This window comes from Arachis hypogaea, chromosome 19 (genome assembly GCF_003086295.3).
Source record: "Arachis hypogaea cultivar Tifrunner chromosome 19, arahy.Tifrunner.gnm2.J5K5, whole genome shotgun sequence".
NCBI classification, from domain to species: domain Eukaryota; kingdom Viridiplantae; phylum Streptophyta; class Magnoliopsida; order Fabales; family Fabaceae; genus Arachis; species Arachis hypogaea.
Genome location: NC_092054.1, coordinates 6,935,024 through 6,946,071, shown reverse-complemented (window position 1 = coordinate 6,946,071; position 11,048 = coordinate 6,935,024).

Genomic DNA, 11,048 nt, shown 5'->3' with positions numbered 1-11,048 from the left:
ATTTTACATTAAAAAAAGATTTTTTTTTTAGACAAAATATTAGCACTAGAAAATGCCAAATATAACTATTTGTGGATGATCTCTAGTAAAAAATGCATCATTTTGAGTTGTAGTGTTTTGATAAGCTAAGGATCTAATGAGATTATCAGTGCTTTTGTTTTTAGTTAATATTTTGTTGAGAAAATTTTATGAAAGTTCTTCCATGTGATGTTGATAATGTTATGTGACACTGTTGAGTTTATCTTGTTTATTAAAAAAGATCTTTTTTAACACAAAATAATGGCGTCAAACATGGACTTAGTATGTAGTTGGTGGATGGTTGTTATGTATGAAAAAGCTGATCATTTGGGAACTCTTTTAATAAGAAATTGATCAGAATTGCTTTTGTTTTTAGTTAATATTTTCTTGAAAAATTTTATTGAAAGTTCTTCCATGTGATGTTGATAATTGTTATGTGACAGCGTTGAGTTTATCTTTTGTTTATTATCATAAAAGCTATGAAGAGTTGACCACAAATAAGGTTTACTTTATGTAATTGTTAAATCATGGGTAGCTTATTTTGGGTATTGACACAAAATAAATAATAAAATTAGATTATTTGGATGGATGTAGTGATGACATTCTTAGTGGACTAGCAACTGGGTTGTGCATGCTGAATGGATAAAACAGACCTGTGACATGAAAGTTTCCAATAATAGTCATGATATCAGGTTTTTTTTTTTATGTCACATTTTGTAAAGATGTCCAATTAGGACCCCATTTAAGAAATTGATGCATAACATTGGAAATGCACATATTTTCACATTTGAAAAAATAGATAGGCTTTAGACCAAAACAAAGGAAAAGAGCTGGGCCAATATAATTCTATCTTGGGACCAAAAATTAAAAATATCAAGCTTCTGTTTATCTTGATAAAGTTATGGCTCATATGCTGGCTAAAATTTTTAATATATGGATAATTTTAATGTGAAATACAAAAATATTTGATGATTTTTGGTGTTCTACAGGGTTGTGTAGTACACAAAACGTTACTAACGTTTTGTAATAAAAAATTTTTTTAATCATCAAAGAACAAACGTCACTGACGTTTTGTAATAAAAAATAATATTATTTTAATTATAAAACCAAAACGCGCTGACGTTTTGTTAGAAAAATATTATTTTAATTGAAGAAACAACAAAACGTCATTGACGTTTTGTAAATGGCCATAGTTGTGTTCAACACACAATTTGGTTCATGATAAAGGATTTCACCTCTAGTAATACAATATTAAAAGAAAAAGTTCCATAGGCTGTGATATTTATTTTGCAATTGCATTATTATCATCATGCACCATAAGCTGCATGTGCTCAACTGCTCATATGCTAGAATAACATGTTTAAGATAAAATTCATTCACTAAAAATGTATTATTTTATCTGAAATTTACTTATGTGGGTAAAGCAAGAGTATTTCTCTCCAACAAAAAATGCACCCTTCTTCCCGAGATATATAGATGTAAATATGTCACTAACATGAATAGTAGAATATTTTAAAATTTGGTAAAAAATTTAGGCAGAGTAGCACATGATTCCAATACACAGATGGTACAATCTGTAATGTTTCTTTTATAGGGTAGATCAAACAAATGGTTGACCAATGAAACATAGTAAGTGTACTGCATCTGATCTGAGACATTTAACAGTAAAAACAATTTGATGATCATTAATTAATATAGTTGTTCTATATAAATGACAGTGAATCAATGACATATAATGAGGATTAACACCAACAATAATAGGCTGCTTTAGTAGCTTTTTTTTTCTTGTTCTGATTGATGTATAACTCTCTTGAGCTTATTGTTGCCATTGATTCTCAATTCTCATCACAACATGGTCAATCTATAAGGAAAGATATATAATACTTTGTCATAAGTGCATGATCTACCTTATTTTGTCACCAACCCAACAATAGAATTAAAAAAATTGCAGAATTAAATGGTAGGTGTGTTTTAAAGATAAATAATCATAGCTTGACTCATTATGTCTTTAAATAATTCTCAGTGCTGATATAATATTACAGGCAGGTAGGGGTGTGTTTTTTTTTTTTGGTCAGGTGGATGGACAATCCCTAATTCTAATCCCAATCCAAATTCTTCCAGAATTTTTCAATAATCATGGTCTATTTACTCAAACATGTTGAAGATATTGGTTAAAAGAAATTTTAAGAAAAAAGCTTGATTTCTCATAGATGTCCCACCCTGACCCCAAAATTGTAACTTTACATTTAATTAGTAGCAAATTTCAAAGGTGGCAACACTAAGCAGGAGTGTTTGAACTGCAGTTTGATGGAAAAAGAACAATACAAGAATAGAAGACACGAAGCTAAAAGAGATGTTGCCATAATGTTGTACATCAAACAAACAATCCAAGTGCAGTTCTGATCTAAGTGTACATTATGGAAAACAAAACAAGAAACAAGAAGGAAAACCGGTTGCCCGCACGCGAGTAGGCGATAACGAAAGATGAAGAACACTAGAACCGTTTTTTTGAATATTTTTTGTTCTTTAGATGTGTTTTTTTGTATGAATGAACATATGAAATTAGGATTTATCGAAGAGTATAAGCATGATTGATTGTACATAAATAATCAATTAGATGTTGTTTTAAATTTAAAGTTAGTTAATTTAAAATTTTGATTAATTTAAATGATAGTTTTTGTCCAATATAAAAAGGATATTTAGGTCTTTTTATAAATTAAATAAAAATATATTTTTTATTTTTACTAAATTATAAGGATATTTTGGTAAAAGTATTGATATGATATATATATATTTTTAAAAAATAAATGCTGACGGAGATAATGTAATCCACGTAGCGTTTTATTATTTGTCCACGTTTTTATTATATCGGTACGTATGAATTTATTATCGTACTATAACAAACACCATATTTTAATTGCACATAGTTATCTTTATTTTAACTATCAACCAAACAACATGAAAACTGAATTGAAGCCCTAAATAAAAAATGCTTAAAAAGAAGATCAGCTAGCATGTGAGATAATTCTACTAAGCACAAACAGAATAGCTGCAATGCATATTTATTTATCCTAACAATATAGATCAAATAAATACTAAGATTCGAATAAAGAGAAAGAACACCTACTCAAGGAGCATGTGCAGGTACTCACACTAACTGCAGTTGCAACTTGCAAGATGCCATGCAGTATGAATGTATAAATCAGCTACAAAGAGCATTCCACCCACCAATGAGGACATCTTATCCATCAATGATGACAATCTATACACCCTATGAGCCATCCTTAAATCTGCCCTTTTTGCAAATACAATCTGAATCAATATTTTAGTTTTTCTCATAAAAAAGACATGTTTAAATATAAATTTTAGCTCACTTAAATATTAAAATGGTTATTTTGTCAGCTTTATTATCCAAATACAACAACAATTATAGCATTAAAAAGGATAAGGATTGCCATATGAACAAAATGAAATTTCAAAAACAATTTAGGTTATGTTCATTGTTAGAAAAAATGCTATGCATCAAATCCTGGATTCTCTTAATTTTAGTTAGAGTGTGATATCATATTATACAAATGTAAGTTAGATGATGAAAAGAAAATATAAAAGAAACTATTTTTATATATTTCTATTTAGGAAACAGAATGTGAGCATTAAAATCAATACCTAAACAAAATAACAAGACTTATAAAATATAAAAATACTATATATAGGCACATAAAAATTTAGCAACTAAATTAATTATTGATCCGGCCGTTACAAATATCAAGTCATAACTCGGTATTAAGAGTCATAACTCGACAGAACGCATCATAATTCGGCGTTACGTTATTAATCGACGTTAAAGCCATTAATCGGTGTTACAGTTATTAATCGACAAATCAACGTTGCTAATCGACAATTTACGTTACAACCAGACCCAGCGTCTTATATCCTGAAATGCCCAATATAACGAAATGATTCATAAAAGCCTCATCATTGCTCTTCAATTTCGAAGACCAACAGAAATGTAACCGACCTTAATTCATTTATAAAGGTATGGTATTCTATCTTATGGACACATTTGAATTCTAAATACTGACTTAAGCTTCGGAGTGCCTTTGCAGGTACACCCCTTGTTCCTTGCTCACGCTTTGCATAATTAGACATCCCCTCGGAGTAAAGCTTGGACTTCCACGAAGCTCAAAGGTTGGCATCGAAGATAACAACTCGGCGTCGACTCCCAAGGACCGAGCTCTCCCTTCAGGTATCCATACAATAACAATTGGCGCGCACCGTGGGACCGAGAATATAATCCCTTAGCTTCCATATATAATCGGCCTCGACGTTCTCGCTTGAGTCATGGCTGAACAACTCCCATTGCACCCACACCATCTGAACACCTTCAGATGGTGACCGAGATATGGCAAGCTAACCAGCGCATGGCCGAAGAGAACCAATAAATGGCAAATCAAATTACTAATTTGAATAACATCCGAATTGAAAACAACAATGATCGGCTAGAACGGACAGAAGAAGTCAAGCATCAGTCAGGGCCAACACATGTTTCTGAGATTGCTCGGCATGAAGAAGAACAGCCTGAGCATAATGAGGAAGCTCGGCCAGATGACGAGGATGACAACCTAGAAAGCTCCCCTGGGCCGTTCATAGCCGAGGTGATGAACTTCGTGTTACCCAGGAGGTTCACTCTGCCGACCACACTAACCCCCTATGATGGGTAGGCGATCCAAAGAAATACATCAAAAAGTTCACCTCCATAATGATAGTAAACGGTGCATCTAATAAAGTTTTATGTCGTTGTTTTCCATCTTACTTAGACGGTCCTGCACTTGATTGATTTTGTTCTTTGCCTGCAGGTTCTATTTCTCGCTTTCGAGACCTATCAAAACCCTTTGAGGAGCGCTTTGCTGGATCAGCCATATACCTATATGACTCCGACTACCTGAACACAATCAAGCAAGGCCAGCATGAGAGCCTCAGAGACTACATGACGCGCTTCACAAAGATAGCCATGAGTATACCCGACCTCCACCCCGAGGTGGAGTTGCATGCAATAAAAAGTGGACTCCGACCAGAAAAGTTTCAGGAGACCATTGCTGTGGCCAAGCCCAAAATTATGGCCGAGTTCCGTGAAAAGGCGAAAGGTTAGATTGACATCGAAGAACTCTGACAAGCTCGGAAAACAGAGAAACCACAATACAGAGATGATGACAAAACTCGAGACAATAAGAAGAACTTCAAACCAACTCCGCGATATGACTCTTACACTCAGTTCAATACGAAACGCGACGACATCATCAAAGAGATCTTAAATTCAAAGTTAATCAAACCGCCGAGAAACGCCGACAGCTACCCAGATTGAACAGGCGCAAACAGATCGAAATACTGTTCTTTTCACCAAAAGCATGGACACACTACTGACGAGTGTGTCATTGCCAAAAACCTTCTGGAGCGGTTAGCTCGACAAGGTCACCTCGACAAGTATATCAGCGGCCACATACAGTGACGAACACCTCCCTCCGGTGACCAAAGCTCGGCAACACAGAATGGCTGAGATAAAGATCGACCGAAAACAAACCATCCCAACCAACCAAGATGTATTATTAGCCGTATTTCAGGAGGTTTTGCAGGTGGAGGAGCCACAAGCTCGACAAGAAAGCGATCGTACCAAACTATGCTTTCCATAGAATCCGACCAAACTCAAAAGCAGACACTTCCATAATTTTCTCAGATAACATTCTAGACAGCCGACCACAACACGAATGTAACAAATCTAGACGATCCGATCGTAATTTTCCTACAGCTCGGTGATCTCCTCGTCAAAAAGGTTTTACTGGATCCCGAGAGCAATGCCGATGTCCTCTTTTACTCCACATTCCAGAAGATGAAATTGAGCAGCAACATCCTCCAACCTTCTACTGGAGACCTGGTAGGTTTTTGAGGTGAGAGATTCCCGGTTATGGGCTCTGTGTGGTTACAAACCACACTCGGTGAGTTTCCTTCGTCAAAAACTTCAGACATTCAATACTTAGTGGTTGACTGTTTTAGTCCTTACAATTTGATACTTGGAAGACCTTTCCTAAATAGGTTCGGTGCCATGGTCTCTACGATTCATCTCTGTGTTAAGTTCCCTTTGCAGGATAACACAATTTATAATAATATTATATACAGGTTGGGAAAAAAAACTGCTTCAATAAAAGGTTAAAATATAGAGAAAATACTCATTTTGATCTCTAAAATTATGCTCGAGCTTCAATTTAGTCTTTGAAATTTTAATTGTCTTAATTTAATTTTTAAAATTTTTAAATTTTAATCACATTAGTCTCTGTAGTGGTTTCCGTCACAAAATCAATTGAAAAATTTAGAAACTAACTTGAAACAATTAAAAATTTAAAAAAAATTTTGAGACTCAAATATAACTTTAAGACCACACTAAATAAGTAAATATTTCCTCTTAAAATATAGGGCAATTTACGCATTTAAATTGTTTGACCCTCAATATTACACAAATACATTGTTTCCAAATTTAATACGTAAATGCATTGTTTCACTATTTTATGTAAACCGCTACTGGCAGTAGCGGTTTATGTGTGTGAGTGTGTGAGTGTAAACCGCTGCTGCCAGTAGCGGTTTACGTGCATGTGTGTGTGAGTGTAAACCGCTACTGCCAGTAGCGGTTTACGTGTATATGTGTGTATACTATTTAAATAATATTATAAATAAAAAATTTAATTTATCATTTCACAATATAATTTAAAAAATATAAATATGCATGTAATAAATTTTTTATTTGTATTTATTATTAAAATGAGATTAAATAGCAAATCAAAGAGTGAGTACTCACAGAGTACTAAAATATATAAACTAAGACTAAATTTTTTTTTATCTTCATCCCTTCTAAAACTCATGAATTCACTAAAGCATACACTTTTTCTTTAAAAATGACTTCATTTTTTATCCATATAAATCATATGATTGCAAAAAATATATACTCCGTTTTCTTTCTCTCAATTTTTTTGTAACTTAATTTAGCGGTTTCTGTGTTCCTCTAGCGGTTTACGTTGACTAGAAAAAATGTTTGTTTATGCTAAATTAAGTTACAAAAAAATTGAGAGAAAGAAAATGGAGTATATATTTTTTGCAATCATATGATTTATATGGATAAAAAATGAAGTAATTTTTAAAGAAAAAGTGTATGCTTTAGTGAATTTTTTACTAAAAATAAATTATTTTATCATTCATGAGTTTTAGAAGGGATGAAGATAAAAAAAAATTTAGTCTTAGTTTATATATTTTAGTATTCTGTGAGTACTCACTCTTTGATTTGCTATTTAATCTCATTTTAATAATAAATACAAATAAAAAATTATTACATGCATATTTATATTTTTTATTTTATTCATCAAAATTATGATGCTATCACTATTATTTATCTAATTAATCAACTGTAAAATACAAATAATTTTTATTTTTTGGTATAAGACAACAAAGTTGCACAAATAAAAAAAATCATTTAGCTAGAACCTCAAATGCAAATCAGCAGCAAAGAACACAACCCATTTTCCAAACTCTCCAATCTCCTTTGTATGGTTGATATAAATAAAAGAGAATGAAGTGATTTTTAAAGAGTAAAATATATAATTTAGTAAACTTTTGGCTAAAAATAAATTATTTTATTATTTATAAATTTTAAAAGAGATGAAAATAAAAAAAATTAGTCTTACTTTATATAATTCAATACTTTAAAGACTGTATTTTTTTATTTGTAATTTGGTCTCACTTCTAATAATAAATACAAATAAAAAATTTATTACATGCATATTTATATTTTTTAAATTATATTGTGAAATGATAAATTAAATTTTTTATTTATAATATTATTTAAATAGTATACACACACGCACCTAAACCGCTACTGGCAGTAGCGGTTTACACTCACATACACACGCACGTAAACCGCTGCTGGCAGCAGCGGTTTACACTCACACACATAAACCGCGGCTGGTTGTAGCGGTTTATGTACATCTGTAAAACCGCTACTGCCAGTAGCGGTTTACATAAAATAGTGAAACAATGCATTTGCGTATTAAATTTGGAAACAATGTATTTGCGTAATATTGAGGGTCAAACAATTTAGATGCGTAAATTGCCCTAAAATATATGTTTAAATTTCTGAGTATAGAACAAATCATCCATTCAAAATATAAATCTATAGATCAAATGTGAGTCATAACAAAACACAATCAAAGATCCACCGAATAAACCAATTTACGGAGTTCAATCCTTATATATTTTCAGGTACTAAAATTATAATTTATACTTCATGTAATATTAAATTTATGTAAAACTATATTCTTTTATGAACTACATATTATTTTTGCTGTAAAAGGAATACAAGTTTCTAGTAAAATTATTTTTTCTCCTGAAGAAAATTGTTGCCTAGTTTAAAAAACTGTAAATATAAGCATACATACTTATATTATATTTTTAATTGAGTCTCTAACCTTGTTTTAAATTTGTAATTATATTTTTATTGTTTTAAAAATATTTGACTTAATAAAATATACCAAGACTTTATTAATAGTTAATATTTTAAGATAGATAAAAATAATTTTGTAATATTTATTATTAATAGAGATTTAATAATAAATTAAAAATTAGTGCACAGATTTAATTGAAAACTTTTTTAGTGTAAACATCTAGTTACAAATATGAAGAAACTATATAAAGATAATTTAACTTTTTTATAAATATAAAATGAAAAAAGTTTAAGAGCTAGTAATTTTAAGTTATATTGGTCAATACTTTTAGTTAATAATTCAACATTTTTAGTTTAGCAATCTAGCACTATACTTCTAACCAATTTTTTTAAATATTATTAGTTAATTGTTGAAAAAAAATTGTACTAATTTTATAATATTGCTCATATAAAATTTATTAAATTGGTAGATAATTTGTTTAGTAGATAATTTTGAATTGAGCCAATGAGTAATAACTCAAATGGCATAGTCTCCCCATACTCAATTAAGAGGTTGCGGGTTCGAGTCTCCTATCTTTGGTAATAAAAAAGATAATTTTAAATTGAATTTTTAAAAACAGTGGAGATATATATAAAGAAAAAATCTACAGAATAATATTATTTCAATCAATTAATTTAAAAATAACAAACTACTAAAAATAATTAAATATCAATAAAAATTCAAACTAAAAATAATAGAAGCATCCAAGACTTAAGTAAAAATTAAAAAACATTTGAAAGTGAAACAAAATAAAATCAAGTTTGAATTTATAGTTTATGATTTATAGTTTAAAATATAAATTTAATTTTGGTGTACTGTCAGTGTAAAACCATTTTAATCACATAATGGCTATATTAACAAAAATAATTACCTTTTATATTAATAGTCATCTAAGAGAACGGTTATGATTACACGATAGTTAGTACATAAAAATTAAACTCTTAAAATATATTAATTTGGGATTATGATTTCAAGTATAGCATTAACAAATCATAAAAGTTATAAATGGATAATTGAAATGTGAGCAATAACACTATACAACCAGAAGGTGGACCAAATGAGCCAATTTATATCACCTCAATCCATAAATATTTTAACGCTCATTTTAATCTCTTAATTATTAATTACTTCAAAATTATCACGGACTTATATTAAGTTGGCCGCAGTAATCAGTATCATTTATGTCATGCTTTTATTTTGTGTTTTCATGTAATACTAATTTATGTCAAACCATTTTCGGGAAGAATGACAAAGGATTTGAGAGATTCAGATTCTGATAGAGTCATAGCAAAATAAATAGAATACTTAGTGAGGCAATAGTTTACACAGTATACAGAGTTAGAAGAAACTAATAAATAGCTTAGCAAATAATAATTAGTTTATTTTAATTTTTGTGTATATTAAATATTAATCTAGTATATTTTTAATTTAATCTAGTATATTTTAATAATAATATGACATTTCAAACACACTTTTACATTTGCTTCTACGGAATTAGTTTTTAACTTTATATTTTTTTCGCAAAAAGAGAAAATTCTAAACATGAACATTCACATCTATTGTTACCTTATAAAGAGAGAAAATGTTGTAGAACATTTGATATATACGTGTAAGCACCTGCTTAAGTACATACATACTAATTATCCTAATACAGCAGCAACGCCAATGTTCTAAACCAAATAAGGAATATCTATCAGTTGATACTAGAAAGATTACAATTCTAAGATAAAACCAATATTTTCATCAACATAACATGTTGGCAATGCATCTAACATGGTCTTAAAGTCAGCGTTCTCATCAACCTTGAACGAACAAATAACCTTGACAATCTTCAAGGCATGCCACCAACATTTTGTATTACTTGAACTGCAGTGGCACTTCCCTTCCTTTCTTCCCATCAGTGTCTCATACAAAAACTGTTGTTTTTTGCAAAATAACAAATGGAGTTAGAAAGAACACATTATACAGTCACTGCTGGGATGGAAGTACTGTTGTGGTTGTAAATGCAAGACTCGAGAAGATTGGAGGATAATGACATACCTCAATGAATGCTTTACTATGAACATAATAGCGAAAACTCAATGAAATAGAATTCGGGCAGCAACTTGAAAGCAAGTAATTCATAAAAGGGAAATAGGAAGGTTCATTTTTCGGAGAAAACTCTAATTCCAAGCGTTTTATAGTTGGAGGAATAGATGAAACTTGCAATGCACCCTGCTCTGGTTTAATCTACATAATTCAGACAAACAAACAAATAAATAAAATAGGCAAATATGCAAACAGAATGAACCAATGTAATAGCAAGTGTATACTTACTAGAACCGGCCAACAGATAAAGAGGGAGACTGATGCCCAAATCTTTTGGGGTTTAATGTTTTCGACAAATTTCCTCAAGCTACAAAGGTCCCGAAAATCCACAACCGTAAAAAAACTATTGACTTCCAATTGATTAGAACTTTTCTGAAAAGATATACCAGGTTGGTTGTTTCCCACACCCTCATACGCAAATGA